The following is a 21,469-nucleotide window of genomic DNA, read 5'->3' as shown; positions in this document are numbered from 1 at the left end:
GGTCAAACCCCAAGTAACAATTTTAATTTTATCAAAGTTTTTTTAGCGATTCGAAAATCCTAAACATAAAACCATTGATGCCGATATGAAAATGTTCTCGAGTTCTTGTATGCCTCAGTAAGCTCACGTTCTGGCTAGTTGGCCCAGTCTTATTAGGGTCTACAGGACTTCATATGCAAACCGGCTTAGGATTTCGGGTTGTATCATAGTTTTATCAATCTTCTAAGTAAAACCATCTTCTGACTTGTCAAATAATTGTTTTGATTATTTTTCACTATCAATGTTCGATCGTCAGAATAAATTTTGCTTGGTTGTTTATCCACCCATCAATTGGAAAGATGCAGATATGGAATTCAGATTTGTTTTCCTATTTAATACGTGCCAGGAGACATGCCACGGAAATTTGTGGTGAATGTGACTGTGATAATGACAAAAACTAAGTGCCGCACACAAACTATGCATAATTTGGAAGTTAAATGCATTTAATTTACTCGGTGGAATTGGGTGCAAAAAAGGTTTTTTCAACACAGCGGAGTTTAAAAGACATTATGTAATTTTTCTGACAAAATAAAATGATGGAAACGTGTTGTATGGATTAATTTGATCTTAAGCTGTACGTGAAATCATAAAATTAAGTAATAATTTTTCTGTATTTACATAAATTATCCCGGCTAGGCGACATATTTTTCTGATAAAACTCTGTGTTCCTGATGATTCCTCCAATAGGGCTAACCCTCCTGAGGTAGTCATAACTGAGCTCATGATAGAACTAGCGGTTTTATCACAGCATTTTTTTTTGGTTTATATTACGGCCACGAAATCTTTTGTTGGTTTTATGCATTGCCTCACAGTTTTGTGTATTTGTTTACAAAAAAATCTCTCCGACAACAACCGCAAATGCAAGTTTTATTGAAATGTTATATAATAAGTGATAAAACCAATTCATGTCAACTTGCAAGTCTTTAGCTGAAGATGTTTATAGCAGAAGTTATATGATAGTTTAATGGAACGCCAAAGGTTCAAAGTAAAAAACTATCACATAAAACTAATTTATAACAACTAGCTTTTTGACATGCTCGTATAAAACCAGGATAAAACATGAATAAACCTTCAAGGCATGCTGATTGTTACTTGGGACTTCTTCAAATGCGTCCATGATGAAGGGCGTTTTAGTATCAATGGCTTCATTAAAATCACTTGGAGTGTAAATTTGTAGGAACGTAATAGCCCGGAAAAGGCAAAGTAGAAGAAGCATGAAAAATAAATCATTACTGGCCATCCTTATATCCGAACTGGGCTGCAAAACGGTGAATTGAAAAGAAGAGCGTCCAACATAACTCTGGTCCTCACAAGTTCCTATTTCATGCTTCCATGGGTCACGCGATGACAAAGACCGCCAGCTAAGAGTTGTGTGTTTAGTTGATAGTGCAGCCTGGGCACTGTTGTCCATCTGACTTCAGCTAGATTGAGGAGGTACGTCCCGAGCATCTGTTCACCAAGGGGACCTTAGACCAATAACCTGAGGGCAGCAGGGACTAAAGTCCTGGGGCCTGACGCACCCCCCCGCTTGCGAGTCAGCCGTGTAGTCGCCGGCTAAGAATAGGACTACTAACCCCAATTCAAGGTGTCAAGCGACCCGTGCTGAGGAATGAGTGATCGAGGGGGTGAAAAAGATGCTCGATCTTTAACGGAGCCTGTGGGGTACCTGGGCACCCCCCACAGTAAGCTGTCCCTTACCGCGTTAATGCAGGGCTCTGGCGTGGTGGACATTCTTTCCCGTGCTACTCGTGGGATTTAATCATGAAGTCAAATAAAAATCAGAATCTAGGTGGAAATAGTGGTGGGATCAACCCCTTCGCAAGAAGCGGGTTGATGAGATCTCCGGCAAGGAGAAGTGAGGAGATAGGCGCTGGGAGTTGCGTACGCAGCTCAAGCGTGGGTGCTCCAGTCCACTTCCCGGCAAGCCAGCCGGTGGAGGTTATGGACGGAGCGTGGTTGTTGAGGGTCGTCAACCGAGGATCCAAAGGACGGTCCGCAATAGAGGTGGCTGAGCAGCAGCTTGGCAAAATCATCGACTTTGCGTCCACTAAGTCGAACATAAGCAAGGATCTGAAAACGGCCTTGCTTCGACTTAGGGCGTCGATCGACGATGCCAAGCAGGAGCACGCGGCACTCGCGTTGCTGACTGCTGCAGCAGCGGAGCCTGTAAATGAGAAAGTGCCGAAGTTTACCCAAACGGAGGCCTTCTCCTTCGCAGGAAGTCCGAATAAGGCGGAAGCGACTGCTCGCGACAAACGGGGCAAGCAATCGCAGAAGCGGGCGAGGCAACCGTCAGGCGAGGAGCTGTCTGGCGGTGCCCGCAAGGCCAGGCGAATCATTACCCCGAAAGTCGGTAATAATGCCGGAAGGTCGGACCCCAGCCAGGGTTCCCGGAAAGCTGGGAAGGGTGGGCCTGAAAAGGCTGGCCCGTCCCGGAACGATGGGAACAAGGGGTTGCGACCGCTAGTGGGCCCTCAACAGCCACAGAGTAGGGCGATCCAAGGGGAGGACCCCCCTTGGACGAAGGTAGAGCGGAAGAGGAAGAAGAAGGCGAATCCGCAGGTAGTAGCGCAGGACGCCAAGCCAAGGCGTAGGAGGGCAGGTGCCAAGCGCGAGAAAGGCGACGCTATCGTCATCAAGACGGAACAGTCCAAGTACTCGGACGTCTTGAAGATGATGCGAAGCGTGTAACAAAAAAATTTTGCGGAATACTACAAATGCATTGTGCTCCCGATGGGTACTACACTGTAGACAATTGCTAATAGAACCCTACAAATGCGCATTTTATTTTCCGCATCGAGCCCCACATTTTGAAACTAGTGGGATACGAAAAGTAAAATGGAACATTACAAATGTACAAAACACAAACATGCAACACATAACATAATTTTGCCCAGTCATCCACATGGATAACGATGTCCGAACCCAGGATGACGAGGTTTCATTATTGTTCTTGGTCCATCAGTCATCCTAGAAATGTATTTTGTTTGGCAGTTCGCCTTTTAGTTCGCAGCATGTGTTGCTGCATTCATAGCTTGTTTTGGTCTAGGAATTTCTAATCCTAAGGGGGCATCCTGATTTGGGCAACAACACAAGACCGTCTACAATTTGATGTCCGTGTTAGGGGACGGCTTGCGTGTTTTGTGCTGGTTCGCTCCTGAAATGTTTGGAGCGCTACAAATGCACATTAAAATTTAGGGGCAAATGAACAAATCACAGTACAAAACAGAAAATTAACTGACAAAATGTTCACAACTATTTACAAACGTAACACACTCCATGCAACAATCGAAGAATTTTCTATGAATTGCATTCTCCAATTCATGGAAAATTCTTAAAACTACTTTACAACGTATCAACTATATTACAAACGTAACAAGCGAAGCCAAGCTTGAGGGTCTTGGAGCCGACGTACGCAGTATTAGACGTACTCGTACGGGCGAGATGATCCTGGAGCTGAAGCGCCAGAAGGAGCACAAGGGCGCCGCCTATAAGAGGCTGGCAGAAGAGGTCCTTGGTGAGGGTGTGCAGGTGAGGGCTCTGACACATGAGGCGACTCTGAAGGTCAAGGACATCGATGAGATCACCGAAGTGGAAGAGCTCGTCACGGCACTGCGGCAACAGTGCGATGTGCAGGTGGCCGCCGCAGCCGTTAAGCTACGGAAAGGGCCAGCAGGGACACAGATAGCTTTGGTTCAGCTACCTGTGGTGGACGTCAAAAAGACCGTTAAAGTAGGGAGCATAAAGGTGGGTTGGTGTGTATGTCACCTGACATTCCACGAGCCACCAGAGGTTTGCTTCAGGTGTCTGGAACCAGGACACAAGTCGTGGGACTGCAAAGGCCCCGACAGGCGCAAACTGTGCAGGCGATGCGGCGCTGAAGGTCATAAGGCCCAAAGCTGCACGAGTCCGCCCATCTGCATGATCTGTACCGGGAAAACCTCGAAAAACAGACATGCGATGGGTGGTCCAGGGTGCCCGGCCTTCAAGAAAGCCGCAGTGAACAACAAATCACAGTGCAGGTAACGCAGCTGAACCTGAACCACTGTGATGCGGCTCAGCAACTGCTTTGTCAGGCAGTTTCTGAGTGGGAGACGGATATCGCCATCATATCGGACCCATACCGAGTACCCGCCGGCAACGGCAACTGGGCCTCGGATGGGACCAGGAAAATGGCGGCGATATGGACGACGGGTAAATACCCCGTTCAGGAGTTGGTGTCTACTACCTATGAGGGCTTCGTGGTCGCCAAAGTAAACGGGGTCTTCTTCTGTAGCTGTTATGCGCCTCCGCGGTGGCCGATCGAGCAGTTCACGCAAATGCTGGACCGCTTAACGACCGTGCTAACAGGGCGAAGGCCGGTGGTAATAGCAGGCCACTTTAATGCCTGGGCCGTGGAATGGGGAAGCCGTTTCACGAACCAGCGGGGTCAGATCCTGCTAGAAACACTGGCCATCTTAGATGTCGACTTGGCTAATGTCGGTACCAAGAGTACCTTTAGTCGAAACGGAGCGGAGTCAATTATTGACGTGACCTTTTGTAGTCCTGGCCTAACAAGTAGTTCGAACTGGAGAGTAGATGATGGCTACACTCACAGCGACCACCTGGCGGTTCGCTACAGTATCGACTACAATAACAGCAGACAGCGGATAGAAGAAGAGGCGGCTAGGCCAAGGCCAAGCCCTCGCAGGTGGAAGACATCATACTTCGACGAAGGGGTATTTAGGGAGGCGCTCCGCCGTGAGCGAAACTTAATCGGTTTAGACGGCGACGAGCTGGTAGCGGTGCTCTCACGTGCGTGTGATGCGACCATGCCTAGGCGAGTCCACCCTAGAAATGGGAGGCCACCGGCTTACTGGTGGACCGACGCGATTGCGGACCTGCGCCGCGCCTGCCTATGGGCTAGGCGGCGGATGCAGCGAGCACGATCAGAGGAAGAGCGAAACGAACGGCGGGTGGTGTTCGCCGCTGCGAAAGCCGCGCTTAAGACCGAGATAAGAGCAAGCAAAAAGGCCTGCTTTGAGGGTCTCTGTCAGAGTGCCAATACGAACCCGTGGGGTGACGCCTACAGGATCGTTATGGCCAAGACGAGAGGTGTGATGGCTCCTACAGAGCAATCTCCAGAGATTTTGGAGGGGATCATTGGAGGACTTTTTCCGCGTCATGATCCTAGTCCTTGGCCTCCTTTCGTAGGACAGCCGGGGGCTGGGGCTGGCGATGAGGAGAGGGTCACCGATGTGGAACTTGCGGGGATAGCTAAGTCCCTTAGCGTAGGTAAGGCCCCAGGTCCGGACGGAGTTCCGAACCTAGCCTTAAAAGTAGCTATTGCAGAGGCTCCCGAGATGTTCAGGTCTGCTATGCAGAAATGCCTGGACGAGGGAGTTTTCCCAGAAGCTTGGAAGAGGCAGAGCCTGGTACTATTGCCAAAGGCGGGGAAACCACCCGGAGACCCGTCGGCATATAGACCAATATGCTTGATTGACACGGCGGGGAAGGTGCTCGAAAAGATCATCCTCAATAGAATGTTGCGGTTCACCGAGGGCGAAAATGGTCTTTCGAGTAACCAGTACGGTTTCCGGAAGGGGAGGTCCACCGTAGACGCTATCTTGTCGGTTACAAAAACCGCCGAGAAAGCACTCGAGCCTAAGAGGAGGGGAATTCGCTTTTGCGCGGTAGTGACTCTGGATGTAAGGAATGCGTTTAATAGCGCCAGCTGGTCTGCTATTGCCGATGCGCTCTTGCGTCTGGGGATACCGGAGTACCTGTACAAGATTCTCGGAAGTTACTTTCAGAATCGTGTACTAGTCTACGACACGGAGGTGGGTCGGAAGTGCTTTCACATAACCTCAGGAGTCCCGCAAGGTTCCATCCTGGGTCCGGTGTTATGGAATGTCATGTACGACGAGGTGTTGAGGTTAGAGTATCCAATGGGAGTGGTGATTGTCGGATTTGCCGACGACATTACGCTCGAAGTCTACGGTGAAACGATCGAGGAGGTAAAGTTGACTACCAACCACTCGATCAAGGTTGTGGAGGCGTGGATGCGGTCCAGCAAACTGGAGCTGGCTCACCACAAGACAGAGGTGACGGTTGTTAACAACCTGAAGTCGGAGCAGCAGACGGAGATCAGTGTAGGAGACTGTACTATCCTGTCAAAGCGCTCCGTCAAACACTTGGGCGTGATGATCGACGATAAGCTTACCTTCGGTAGCCACGTCGATTATGCCTGTAAAAGAGCCTCCACAGCTATTGCGGCACTGTCCCGGATGATGTCCAATAGCTCTGCGGTGTACGCCAGTAAGCGCAAGCTTCTGGCTAGTGTTGCTACATCCATACTTAGGTATGGCGGCCCGGCGTGGGGCACCGCGCTAAGTACTAAATGCTACCGACGGAAGCTGGAAAGTACTTACAGGCTTATGTGCCTGAGGGTTGCGAGCGCGTACCGTACCGTGTCACACGACGCTCTCTGCGTCATTACTGGTATGGTGCCTATCAGCATTCTTATCAGTGAGGACATGGAGTGCTTCGAAATGCGCGGCACAAGAGGCATACGCAGGACTGTCAGGATGGCCTCTATGGTCAAATGGCAGCGCGCGTGGGACAGTTCCACCAAAGGAAGGTGGACCTATAGGTTGATACCGAGGGTAGATAGTTGGATTAATAGGCGCCATGGGGAAGTCACATTCCACCTGACACAGGTCCTTACAGGTCATGGTTGCTTCCGACAGTATCTACACCGTTTCGGGCATGCGGATTCTCCCGAATGCCCAGTGTGCAATGGTTTAGAGGAAACGGCGGAACACGTTTTGTTCGTGTGCCCGCGTTTTCGCACAATGCGTGACCGCATGCTTGCCACATGCGGGGAGGACACAACTCCGGACAACTTGGTCCAGAGGATGTGTAGGGATGAGTTTGGCTGTTTGGCCGTTTCAACGGCTATTACCCACATCGTCTGGGAGCTACAGAGGAGGTGGCGCGTGGACTCGGAGAATGGCTAGTCCAGATGCAGTACAAGAGGTGGTCCAGGGGTTCGGAGTCGGCTTCGTAGGTCATACCGGTGCCCTGCGGTCGAGATCGACCCTTACAACGATTAAGTGGCCGCGGAGAGGAAGTCCCGGTAGTGGTGCTGTCGTGGCGTCGGTCTACTGGGTTGGATCCGAGCACGCGGTTGGAAAGGGGTCCCCGGCAAGGGTCGGGGTAGGTGAGATCCTGCTGTCTGCAACCTACGGGTGCATCTGATAGGGCCTGAAGGGTAGTGATACCCTTCCTTACGGGCAGGTCAGATCGGGTTGCACGTGGGCATCAGTTCTTGATGTCCGCTCAGCAGTAGGGCGCGGGCGGGGTTGACCCTGCCCGCCTTCCGAGGACAAAGGGAGTGGCGAGGACCACTCGGGAAACTGGCTAAGCGCCAGCATGCTACCGTGATGGACTCTCCAAAGCGAGTCATCGATGTTCGTTGCTGCAGGCTACGCAGCTAACCAACAACCTACTGTTTCCGAAAATCAAAAACCATTACGGAAACCGAAAATGAAAGATTACGAACTGATTCAACGGCAACAACTTTTAGCGCAAAACAACGAACAAGAATTGGAACTTGGAATGTATTAACCCTAGCCCAGCAGGGTAAACTGGCACAACTAGCCAATGAGGTATGCCTTATTAAGCTTGAACTCCTAGGACTGAGCGAAGTTCGTTGGCCGAACTTTGGAGAACACAGATTGGCGTCGGGTCAAATTCTGCTATACTCTGGCCTACGAGGTAAACACGCTCCTCGCCACCGTGGAGTTGGTTTCCTGCTCAGCGATTACGCCCACGCTGCGTTTATGAAGTGGGATCCTATTAATGAGAGGATAATTGTAGCCAGATTCAGAACACGGGTTCGTAACCTTACCATGATCCAATGTTACGCGCCAACCGATGCTGCCGAATTGCAAGACAAAGAGAACTTTTACAGTCAACCCAAGAAACAATTTTTGGTTGTGGAAATGTTTCTTAAACCAACGTTATTAAGCTGCTAGTCGTATTATATTTGAATATTTTTGAAATAAAACTATTCTTCAACTCTTGTTCGCCCAAAAATGAGAATGTATTCTACATCAACAGTTCTATAAGCACGATGAAATGAATGTTTATTCAATGATCGTACATTGGTTGTTAAACTCTTGTTCAACATTTGAACCATCAGCTATTTACACAAATATCATAAACTTTTCTTCAACGTTTATTAAACATCGTTGTTTGACGCTATTTGTTTAATCGTTTAAGAATGGCTTAAGAAACCATTATTGTGCATTAGCAGCAAAGTGCCTAATAACAAGCTTTCTTCGAAATTTATTCCACCATAATACAATCAAAACATGGTGGTGATATGACGTATCTCAGGAAATGAATGTGTGACGCTGGTGCATATCTCCAAGCAGCCATAAAATTGGATTATTCGGAAGGTGATCCCGGTTTGTTCCGACAACTCGGACTGTGAGCACGTCATGGACGCCATGGTATCAAAGAATTGAGCGAAGACGGAGAGTTGTATGCAGAGTATTGTGGCAACCATGACATGGTGATTGGGGGATCGCTTGGGGGAGCTTTTTCCTCATCGTGCACAAAGTGACATGGGTTTCCCGTGATGGCGTCACGGAAAATCAAATCGACCACTCTGCATCAGCCGTAAATGGAGATGGAACCTTCTTGATGTGCGGAACAAACGTAGCGCCGACATTGCGTCCGACCATCATCTCCTAATCGGCGAGATCCGACTGCGCATTCTAGGATCCACCGACAGGAGGAGAAAATCGGGCGCCGGTTCAACACACGCCGACTGGAAGGCGCTGCGGTGGAAAGGTCCTTCGTCGAGGAGGTAGAGAACCGTGCTGCGAATATTCCAGCAGGTGGAAGTGTAGAAGATTAATGGAGCGCCATCAAGAACGCTCTCATGGCCACCGGTGAGAATAATTTGGGTGAGCTATATACGCACCCGGAGAAAGCAGTGGATCACAGATAATACCTGGAGGAAAATAGAAAGCGAAGGAACGATAAAGCCACGATAAAGCGAGCGAAAACACGAGGAGCCAAAGCCGTAGCCCGCCAGCGCTATTCGGCTCTCGAGAAGGAAGTGAAACGCTCATGTGGACGGGACAAAAGAGCGTGGGCGGGCTCCCTAGCTGACGAAGGCGAGAAAGCCGCAAACACCGGTGACATCCGTCTCCTCTACGATGTTTCACGTCGCCTAAGATGAATGCTACGACGCTCGTGCAAGACACGTCTGGACAGTTACTGACCGACCCGGCTGATCAGTTGCTACGCTGGTTCGAGCACTTTGGAAACCTTTTTCAAGTGTCGGCCACGCCATCAATACCTCAGCATGATCCGCCAAGGGTTCGACGCATTACCCTTGTCAACACCGAAGCTTCATCAGTGCAGGAGATAGAAACAGCCATCCGTAGCATGAAATCGAACAGGGCCCAGGGGTCGATCGCAGCTGAGATGCTCAAAGCTGACCCCGTAGTATCCGCACAACTACTGCATCAATTATTCTGCAACATATGGGAAACCGGACATTACCAGCAGACTGGATGAAAGGCGTCTTAGTAAAGGTACCCAAAAAGGGTGACCTGACTGTATGCGATAATTCACGGGGCATCATATTACTGTGTATCGTTCTCAAAGTCCTCTGCAAAGTGATCCTTAACCGGATACAGGAGAAGATTGACGCAAGTCTCCGACGGCAGCAAGCAGGATTCCGTGCCGGACGATCCTGTGTGGACCATATTGTCCGATCCCATCCGGGTCGTTGCTGGAGTGAGGCAAGGATGTATGCTATCACCGCTACTGTTCCTCATCGTAATAGACGAGATCCTGGTAGGCACGATTGACCGTGAACCAATCGTGGATTGCTGTGGCAGCCCATTACCATGGAGCACCTAAATAACTTCGAACAGGCTAGTGACGTTGGTCTCCTAGCTCAAGGACGCTCTGATATGCAGAGCAAGCTGGATGATCTTGCCAATCGCTCCTCAGCGGCAGGTCTTACCATCAACGTCAACAAGACCAAATCGTTGAATGTAAACACTGTCAACCCTTCCAGCTTTACGATAGCTGGGCAATCAGTGGAGAATGTTGAAAGCTTCCAATATCTTGGTAGCCAAATGGCGGCACCAAGATCGACATAGGTGCACGGATCAAGAAGGCAAGGGCTGCTTTTGCGAGTTTAAGAAAGTCGACGCACCAAAATCCGAATTTTCAACTCGAACGTGAAATCTGTGCTGCTATACGCCAGTGAAACCTGGTGTGTATCAGTGGAGAACACTCAACGGCTGCAGGTCTTTATCAATAGATGCCTGCGGTATATACCTGATTTGTGCATGGTGGTCTCACAATTGGATCTCCAACGCCGAGCTCCATCGTCGATGTCATCAAAAGCCGATAGCGACAGAAATTCGGGAACAAACGTAGAGATGGATCGGCCACACTCTACGCAGGGGCGGAAACGAAATCTGCAAGCAAGCGTTAGATTGGAACCCAGCAGGACATCGCAGCAGTGGCAGACCTAGAGGCTCATGGCGGCGTAGCCTCAACAACGAAATCAAGCAAGTCGACAGAAATTTGACCTGGCCACAGGTCAAGGCGATGGCTGGCAATCGCCCAGGATGAAGATCTTTCAATTCAGCCCTGTGCACCACCGTGGATGCCCAGAACTGAAAGTAGTTATATCCGAACCATTGAAACCATTAAGTTTAGCCGCAGCCATAAATAAACACATGTGGCGAAGGTCAGATAAACATTCTTCATCCAACCTATGCCAATTTTTCAACTGGTGATTAGTTCTCTTTGAGTCTGATTTTGTTTGAAAGCATCCGCAGGGGATGGTTCGTCATGCGGTAAATAAACCGAAGAATAGTCGTATTTCTTTGTTGAGAACAATCAACGTGAATTCCGAAAATACTACACTGAGGGATCAACACGGAACTCAATGTTGTGAATTATTATTTGCCTATCTGTTCGTTCATTTGTTTATTGAGAAAGTTTACTAAATAAGAGACATGAACCGTAACTCCGTATTATACATACTTCCGATCATCAGAAAAGTTGGTTACAGCGATTAATTGAATTTCCCTTTATTCGATCCATTAGGTAATGAGGCAGAACTGTTAATATGTTTCCAGATGTGAATTTAAGAATATTTTTATGACAGAAAATTGAATAATAATGGCAATAGAAGTATCAAAACGAGAATGACAAAAGGGGAAAGTCGCTTTCTATTTTGAATCTTTGATTTCTAAGCACTCTGTACTGCAACAATAATAAATCACCTGAAAAAGTATCTCCTGCATATCTCTAAAACATACGCAGCTGCTGCCTTCAGAAAACTTATTACTTTTGAAAATTTGTTCAAGACAAGATCTTCTCAGACCTTCAGATTTTCGAGATATGCTATGTGTAGCTCAACTTTTTACCCATAACACTAGTTTACAAAATAAAACGAAAGTCGTGAACTTCTGTCAACGATCAAAGTTTTTTAAGCACAATGATCATCAGCTTACCGAGTTCAAAAATGCTGTATCTAACCTAGTTTAATTAATGCAAAGCTATTTGATGGGTTTATACTTAACGGACAGTGTATATCTTTGATAGCTAGTTCAGAGACGAGTGTAACGACAAATTTGTTATTGGCAAGCACACACAATCGAGACAAGACACACAAGTTTGTCATATCGTTTATACTGTCAGTAGCAGACACAAAGCTAACAAGGTAATTAAGATAAAAGTTGTAATTAAAACTAATAAAGAACAAACTTATAATGTAACCCTTGAGTATGATTCTAATGAAAAGTATTTGATTATCTTCGAGAAAACCAATATCAGCTGCACCATTGCTTCGGTTAGCACAGTAAGATGGATAGTCAAATGAATGGATAGTAGATGCATAGTCAAACACGTTACCCTGTAGAATGCGCAGTACGCATTGTTTGCAACTTTTAATTTGATCCCTAGTCAACGTAGCCTCCATACCAGAAAAAAAAACAGGACAATCAAACGTCACATGAACAATACTGAACCACAAAAAAAAATATCACCACATAAGTTGGTCACCGAGGTGACGGACGACGAGACAAGCTTGGGGCAAAACAACACATTTTCGTCCAATCCTGTCAGCACGGTGTATTTTTTCGCACTACCAACCAGCACGTCCCATATGTGGAGCGGTTCCGTAGTTAATAGAATACCCTGGAGGGTCCTTCTTTCTCCAAACTGGCGAAGCCTGACAGCATCCAAACGCCTGGCCTGACTCACGGACAAACGTGCAGCATAAAAAAAACACACAAATAAACATAACAACCTCGGTGAGAAAAAGAAGCACTTTTGATTTGATTCATTCGACCAACCGTAGCGTATAGGCAGAGGCAGACAGGATCAGGATTGTCGCATCATCCACCCGAGCGAAAGCCTTGATAATGATGCCCAACCATGGATGATGATGATGAAGCAAACCGGAACCGGAGGGGGTCCAGATAATCTAGTTTCCTATGTCGCACGGTGCGGTGTGCTCGCTTCGACTTGATACCGCCAGCGAGCGACTATGTAGCTGTTCCGATCCCAAGCAGAGAATAACGTAAACAAGATTGAGCACATTCATTCTGGCAACGACAATAGCGATGTGGCGGCAATTTCAGGAAAATAACAGTTCCGCAAATTTAAAGGGAGGAAATCGTAGAAACGATTAGTCGAAAAAACACATCAACCACACAACTATCTAACATTTAGAAAATCCGGTTGTTTAGTCAAATGAAGAGAAGCGGAACGTGATGACAAATTCATCGTGCATTACAATAGGCAACTTACAGTGCTTTTTTTCTCGTTATTCGTAATGCAACTTTTTAGTATCAGCTTTACCCGTTAACCATATCACAAGGCCGCACCGTCTTGAAGTTTCTCAAAGTTTTTTTTTATGGAATTTTCAAGAAGTTTTCCTAAAGTTCCTTTATGCATTCACCGTGAAGTTTTCTAGCTCCTGAGTTCCTCCATGTATTCTTCTCAAGGTTTCTTTCGCGCTTTCGGCTGAAAAATAAATCCAGCGCAAAAATAAGATTGTTATTGTTATTGTTATTTATTTTTAACTAAAAATTTTGAAAGAGCCCCATTGAGTGATTTTCTCATCTACGAAATCTTTCTCAAAAAGGCATAAAACCTCTTTTATCTTTTCAAAAATCATTATAAAATAAACTTAAAACTAAAGGCTCCTCCGGAAAAGTATCCATAATCGAGCCGTGGTCTTGATGCGGATTTTTCAAGGGATGAACCAAGGTAATCTGACTACGACGAAGGAATTTTGAACATCAAGGACAGAAATCGGACGCAGTTCTTTAAAACTGAAAAAAAATTTAAAGAGTATCAAACAGCATAACCAATTTCAATAAAATATCTGAAAAAAAATTTCATCATGACTAAAGATTTACAACCTAAAATATCTCTAACAGATACAGGTAAAGAAAAGCCTAAACTTTTAAAACTATCAATTAAGTTTTTTCTGGGTAATGTATAATGAACACAATGAAATATTATATGATCAATATCTTGATATGATTCACCACAAATACATAAATTTGAATCTACAATATTGGTACGATATAAATGACTATTAGAAATATAATGATTAGACATAAGTCTTGAAAACAGACAAATAAAATTTCTACTAGTAAATAAATGTTTGAACCAAGGTTTTTTATCCACAACAGGACAAATGGAATGACACCAACGACCTTTATCACTGCAATCCCAATCAATTTGCCAAGAAGATTTCATTTTTTTTTTTGATTTCAGCAAAGTATTCCGAATGAAAAATATTACGTTCATAAATAATACCACGAGTAGCACCTAATTTGGCCAAACAATCAGCTTGTTCATTACCAAAAATTTGACAATGTGCAGGAACCCACACAAATTTTATAATAAATCCTCGACGTTGTAAATCGTATACTAATTTTCTCAGCATTATGATTATGTAATGAATTTTAAAATTGAAATTTGTTGACTTAATTGCATTTAAACAACTCAAACTATCAGTACATATGATGTACAAATTTGGAGAATACCCTTCAATAACACTGCATGTGAAATTGAAATATAAAGCAATCAATTCAGCAACAAAAATGGAACAAGGAGATTTCAATTTAAAAAAATGAGCCACCTCAATATTATAAACTCCAAATCCAGCACTATTTCTAATGAATGAACCATTCGTATAAAATAAATACTGAGGTTCAATTCCACCAAATTTACGGTCAAATAACAATTTAGCAAATCGATAATGCTCATAGTATGTGTGTGGTTTATATCTGACAATGAGCATCTCTCAGTGTATTAAGAGTCTTATCCCTCAATATGTCAACAGACAATTGATAACGCACGCACATTGACCATCCGAGGTAACGCCTACGCTATCGAGTGACAACTGCTGATGAGATCATAGCAAGCCGCGACTCTTCCTCTTTCTTTGGTCAGCGTCCGACCACGTCGGACGCACAGTGTATCGGTTCGCTGCTCTGGGCGATTCTCATCGAGAACCATCAGCTAAATTCCCACAATGGCAATCCTGCCAGGCTGCGATTTTTTTTTTTTGCAATAAAACTCAAATAAAGGTGAGAATCGCTCAGCCAGGTAAGTTAAACCAAAAGTGAATTTAATTGAAAAGTGCAGTATTGTGGTAAAGTGGCAGGTATGAGTTTTCTTTTTTTCGTTTATGGATAGAAAAATATAAAAGACGCGTTCCGAGGATCGTCCGGATGGCTTAATTTTTTTTTGTATGCCAGAAGACGTGTCTCGAAGACCGTCGGATTTTGTTGTGTTCGATTTTCGGAAACGAAAGACGCGCCTCGAAGGCCGTCGTGAAATGCAAGAAAGGACGCGCCTCGAAGGCCGTCCAGATATGGACAAGACAGACGCGCCTCGAAGGCCGTCGAGGAAAGAAGAGTGACGCGCCTCGGAGGCCGTCGAGAAACTCAAAAGAAAGACGCGTCTCGAAGGCCGTCGGAAAAAAGGGCGGGCCTCGAAGGCCGTCGAGAAATGGAAAAGACGCGCCTCGAAGGCCGTCTAGGAAAGGAAAAAAGTGACGCGCCTCGAAGGCCGTCGAGAAAAAAAAAAAAAGAGTGATGCGCCTGGAAGGCCGTCGAGGAACTCAAAAGAAAGGCGCGCCTCGAAGGCCGTCGGAAAAAGGGCGGGCCTCGAAGGCCGTTGAGAAATGGAAAAGACGCGCCTCGAAGGCCGTTGGGAAATGCAAAGAGGGACGCGCCTGGAAGGCCGTCGAGAATTGAAAAAAACGAGCCTCGAAGGCCGTCGACAAAAGAAAAAGAATGATGTGTATCGAAGATCATCGGGAAATGGAAAAAAGGGACGCGCCTGGAAGGCCGTCTAGAAATGGAACAGAGAGACGTGCCTCGAAGGCCGTCGTGAATTGAAAGCAAAGGCGAGCCTTGAAGGTGCCAAAAAAAAAGGAAAAAAGGACGCGTCTCTAAGGCCGTCGAGAAATCCAAAAAAGTTTTGAGGAAAGGGAAAGAGGGACGCGCTTTGAAGGCTGTCGAATTGATTTGGTAAATCAAAATAGAGACTGAGGGACGCGTCTCGAAGAACGTCGTATTATAATAAGATAACTCTTGAGGAATCGGAAGTAGGACAACGAAGATCGCTATAATCACATGTGTTGTATCGTGCCTCGAAGGCCGTTGGTAGGTCGGTAGAATCGCTGGACGCGCCGTCAAAATGATAGGTGTTCATTTTGCAAAGCAGGACGACGCTACGAAGAAATTCGTGAGAAAATTTTGGGTTGAAATGAAATGACAAAAGGACCAATATAATTTAATGGAAGATATATTCTTTAAAATGTAGACCATAGATCGTGCTCGATTCCCAAAACCGTTTGAAAGTGTACTCTGACCATATTCAAACTGAAAGTTTATTTTATTTTCCAAGAATAAAGTACTTGTGCACAAGAGAAAATTAGACAATTAGTCGTTTTTTTGAAACCGAATATGGACTGGAACGGAACGGCAGTGACATCATTTGCCATCGCTCTGTTAGTAAGATGCGAATAATCGAGTCCATACTATATCATGAACTTGTAACACAGGCATATATTTGAATACTTTAAGTGCGCAATGGACTATTTTTCTCTATCAACTAAACATACAGTTGGATGTATTATTGGAATTGGTGGTTTTTTCCTAACTTTGGGTTTCCACGACGACGGCAGATTCATTGACAAGGAAAGAACTTTGACAGCATTCACCTGACCGTTCCCAAGTAACAATTTTGATTCTATTTGGTTTTATTTGTTTTTATGACAGTTTTATCGGAACATTGCATATTCTAGTTGATCTTATCGAAGTTTCAGCTGAGCATAACTATTCTTCATCAATTTGTGGTTTTAAGAACACCTCCAAGAATACTAGAGATTCAATCTATAGAACTATAAACACTACAAGAACTGTTGAACTTATTTTCAGTTTTATAAGGCTCTAGTAGTTATCTTCAATCAACCAATCTTGAGCAAGTGCAACTGTTCTCGCATAAGAACAGTTTGATACATGAAAAATATAAAAAAACTCAAGCATCCGTTTTTTATTTTCATCGTTCCATTGGCAGCGATTATCAATCAAGAACACCTATCCGGAAAACCTCAACGCGGTGCAGTACCAAATTCCTCCGGTTGCAGCATCCGAAATGAGGTTGTTCGGTCATCCAGGACGTTGATTCCCGTGCAATCGGGGGTCAAATTATCGACCTGCAAAATCAACAAACTACTTACCCGTTGGAAATGCTGACCGGAGGAATGAGGCGCTGCGCCGCCTTGAGGCCGGTTCTCGGAGAAGGTTTACCTGGTTAGAAATGGTACCGGGGATGATAAAATTGAACGGGCGGCTCAGAAAATCCACCGCGGTGCGATAATTTATTGTTTGTTTACAACTTGGCATACTCGATTTATAACGTTCTCGGCGGAGTTTGTATAAACCTACATCAAGAACGTTATAAACCTGAGTACTCTGGAGTAATTCTTCTTACCCTTGTTTAAGTTGGAATAAATTTAAGACGTTCTTGATGGAGGCCAATCAGACTGCATTGAGAACGCTATAAATCCAAGTATTCTTGAGTTATGCTTGTAACTCTGGCATGAGTTGAAAGAAATTTAAGACGATCTTATGGTGATGTTGATTAAAACCATCGATAATGGACCGACCACCGGCCCAGATTTCAATGGAAGCCATGTTGAGAAAACTCATGAACAATGTTCTCACGAGGAATAATATTTTTGAATATTTTATTAATGCATTATAATGGAAGCGCGTTGCAATTTTTGGAAGTATCTTGCAACATATATACGATGAATTTTGCTTGGCATTTGGCATCCTTGTTACACCACGGAAATATTTTCAATTTGTGTAAATAATAAATTAATCCCGATTACAATAATGTGTCATATTTTCATTGTGTGTTTTTTGTCAATTTAATTCACCAAACTTTTCTGTCGACATAAAAGCTGCAACAGCAACAACACTAACAAATTTATTATCGTTTTATCGTGCACTTGAAGAGTTCTACAAGGAGAGATCAATTCGCCTTGAAGACAACTTGGGAAGTACAACAAGTTTTAAGAGAAATTTAAAAACAACTCTTCAAGAGCATCTTAGGATGGGCCCCTTTGGTCTTGTGGCGGGTTTATGATTGAGTTGATGTCGTTTTGCAGAGCAATTTGGTTTATGCATGGTTTTAAAGAATAGGTGTTGAAGAATACTTCAAAAGCATTATAAAAATAATTTTGTTACTTGGGTTGGCTACTCTGATATTTTATGGCGCGGCTATCCGTTAGTTTTGTGAGTGGATTGCAAATAGAGTATTTGCTATGTGTTATAAGTTATTGTATTATCAGAAAGCTTGCTGTGTTGGTGTGGTATTAAGTAATGTGCTGTATCGCGTAAGCCTTCGCTTGAATTAAACGTCATGGAATTCGACGAAGTACACTAAGGTATTTTTTTTACACGGGTAGTTTTTCTGCTTTAACTCGGTCAATTTTGAACCTACCTATCTGATTTTCCGTACACAGGTAGTACTAACCGTGTCTACCTGTGTACAAATTTTCATGTGAATTGGCTCAAAATAGACCGAGTTAAAGCAGAAAAACTACCCGTGTAAAAAAAAACCTTAGTGTAATGCAAATTTTCAGTGAAAAAGGCAGTAATGCCCTATATTTGTTAAATCCCTTGGTAAGAGATTTTTTTCTCTTTTTGTTGAGGGAAAAAGGGGAATGTGTGGTTTATATCTGACAATGAGCATCTCTCAGTGTATTAAGAGTCTTATCCCTCAATATGTCAACAGACAATTGATAACGCACGCACATTGACCATCCGAGGTAACGCCTACGCTATCGAGTGACAACTGCTGATGAGATCATAGCAAGCCGCGACTCTTCCTCTTTCTTTGGTCAGCGTCCGACCACGGCGGACGCACAGTGTATCGGTTCGCTGCGCTGGGCGATTCTCATCGAGAACCATCAGCTAAATTCCCACAGTATGGAATTTGTTTTATTTCCAAAACTAAAGAGATGTCAATTAAAGGTTGAAAAGAGTGAACATTTATGTCATGATTATAAAAAATAATTGAATCAAGAGGGACAATGTTTCTAGTGTAACAATAAATAAATGAATTTAGGATCCTACAAGAGGGATTAACAAAAATAAGAAAGCAAAAGGAAAATGCCCAACATTTTTGCTATACAAGAGTGGAACAAACGACTCTTAAATTAACTTTAGCTTAAGAAACTGTTGTTCAGCTAGTTTTGTTTCTTGGGATGTGACTGGTCAGACGCAAGAGAGTATGGAACAGAATGATATGCGAAGGTTTTACGAAACTGTTAATGGCGTGCAGTACCTTCTCCCGTCATGTGAAACAACCCTATACACCGGCATGGGTGCTGAGGACTGAAAGAAAATTTTCTGAGGATTCCGTCTAGAGCTTGGAGCTCCAGATTTCTTGACTCAAATGGACAATAAATAGATATGGCGAAGCGAATAAAACACGGCTGCAGTGAGCTGGGCACGTAGCTTGTATGCCAGAGGAACGACAAGCTAAAACCATATTCAGCAGAGAACCAGGAAGATGGCACCGTAAAAGGCCGTGCTCACGTTGGCTTCTTGCAGTTGAATAGGACCGAAGGACTCTAAACGTTCATAAGGACTGGAAGCGATTGACCCATGAACGAGACCAGTGGATACAATGCTTCATTCGGCGTAGACTCATCGATCATCTCATCAAGTATCAAGTAAGTATATTGCGACTGTATAAATTAGACTTTTGAGAGAATTATTCAAAATAAAAGGAAAGGACTGATGACTTTTGCAAGCTTCTGCTTACAATATGGCAACTTCCAACGACCTTGTTTAATTCTATTAATTGATTTCCAATTCTATGAAATCTTTGACCTTTCATCAAGGATGAAACAAGATCAAAAACAATTAGTATGAATACTATTAAATCACACCGCAAAATTTCGCATTTAACATCTCCCCTATGTCACCAGTACAAATTAATAGATATGTGAAGAACATATCAGCACTCAGCACTATACTAAATGCATAGCGGAACCAAGATTATTGATGGATATGGTGAAATCGTAAGAGTGCGCCGTGTATTGTCACATCATTATCGTCTGGCAGTGAGTGGAAAAAGTGTGCCCAACTGAATCTCGACACGTACGAGTGAACATAACATCCGCCACGACCCAACCGACGAGTGATAGGGTATCGCGCTACTTGGGCGGTGGTTTTCTTCGTCTGTTATTTTCGTCTGTTTTCCACTGTAACTCGGTCAATTTTGAACCGATTGACTTGAAATTTTGTACACGGGTAGATACTATACCTGTCTCACCGCATTCCAAGAATTGTGTCAATTGGTTCAAGATTGACTGAGTTATAGTGGAAAACAGACGAATATAGAAGCCACCGCCCAAGTAGCGCGATTCCCTAGCTAAAGGTATGGTATGGAGGAGAGTATAGCACGTCTGATAATAACATGTCGAACTGGAAAGGTGGCGGTGCAGAGCGGTGGAAAAAATGTGAAATCCAGGCCAGGCCATGGGTTTCCAGTTCACCTTATCAATTCTGTCATAGGACACTTGTTACGCTTATTATCGAAATACATATCTTATAAATGATAACACATGGTGGGGGTGGGAGAATGCTTGCCGTCTGCCCGTATCTCGACTACATCGTTTGTAGCACCGTATTACGATCCGCTCTATCCAATTCATATAAGCTTCGGATTGCCCTTTTGGTGTGCGATACGGGAAGCGGCGGTGTTGTCCTTCATGCCTATCATCACATGGCTCAAGGTAAACTTGGGGGGATTGTCTCCCAATGCTTGGAAGCCGTAAACCGAACCGTGGATGGCGCAATTTCCCTCATCTAAACGAGACAGCGACGATGGGGAAGGACAATGTATGGTTTTTGACGTTCGGTCTAGTGGTCATCCAAGGGAAGAAAAAAAAAACACATTGATCGCTCTTGAATAACATAAGCGCGGGACATTAAGGTGATACTTTCGGTACTAGGTATGTTTAAAGAATCATAACAGCAAGAATGTTCACTGTGCAGATTACGAGGTTGAACTATAACACACTTCTGAAATGCCTGTTCGGTATGTTTTTGACACAATTAGAACAGCAACACTTTTTCGGTAGTTTCAAGATTCAATTCAGCTCGTTTGAAGTTCTGCTGTTCGAATTTCGTCAAAAGATTGCTAAATTGTATATTCAATATTAAGTGTGCATACAGTTGACCGAACAAACGCACGTCACTTTGCTTACTGAGAAACACATAAACAAGGAGTATTCACCTTATTTCGCATACATAGAACCTATGTGTAGAATTTGCAGTACAGTAGTTAAAATACACAGAAATAAAAAAAAATGAAAAAAAAAACATATTATAGAGCGCTACATAGCTTGCCGCTTGATTTTTACATAGAAAACTAGAAACGCTGCTATTCTTTCTACTTTGATTCTTTGTTGTAATACTAGCCGGTCGATGCGGTTATTTATGGGCATATACGAGGTAACATAAGATTAAAGGGGACCGATGCGTGTGATAAACAACAACAATACTATAAATTGACCACATGACATATCGCATCAGACGTTGTCCAATATTCTTCGAAGAATTAGTTGAATTCTAAAACAGTAATGTGCTGGGACTCACTTGCTTTTTTGTATATAAGAAATAGAATCGACTGGAGTGCTTTTCTATTCTCAATTCGGCGTACAAGATTTTGTCCGAAATTCTGTTTAACAGGCTGAGGCCGATTGAGGAGTCCTTCGTCGGCGAATAACAGGTGGGTTTTCCTGGTCACGCATCAACGATGAACCAGACGTTCACCCTGAGGCAGATTC

General features: G+C 44.4%; 1 protein-coding gene across 2 annotated transcripts in view; it reads right to left on the bottom strand.

The window, feature by feature from the left end:
• LOC109411069 (membralin) overlaps positions 1-21,469 on the bottom strand; it is a 237,071-nt gene that overhangs the window by 169,795 nt on the left and 45,807 nt on the right. The window lies entirely within an intron of this gene.

This window comes from Aedes albopictus, chromosome 2, assembly GCF_035046485.1.
Source record: "Aedes albopictus strain Foshan chromosome 2, AalbF5, whole genome shotgun sequence".
Taxonomy (NCBI): Eukaryota; Metazoa; Arthropoda; class Insecta; order Diptera; family Culicidae; genus Aedes; species Aedes albopictus.
The sequence above is the reverse complement of the archived record's forward strand: the minus strand, read 5'-3'. Positions and strand labels throughout refer to the sequence as shown.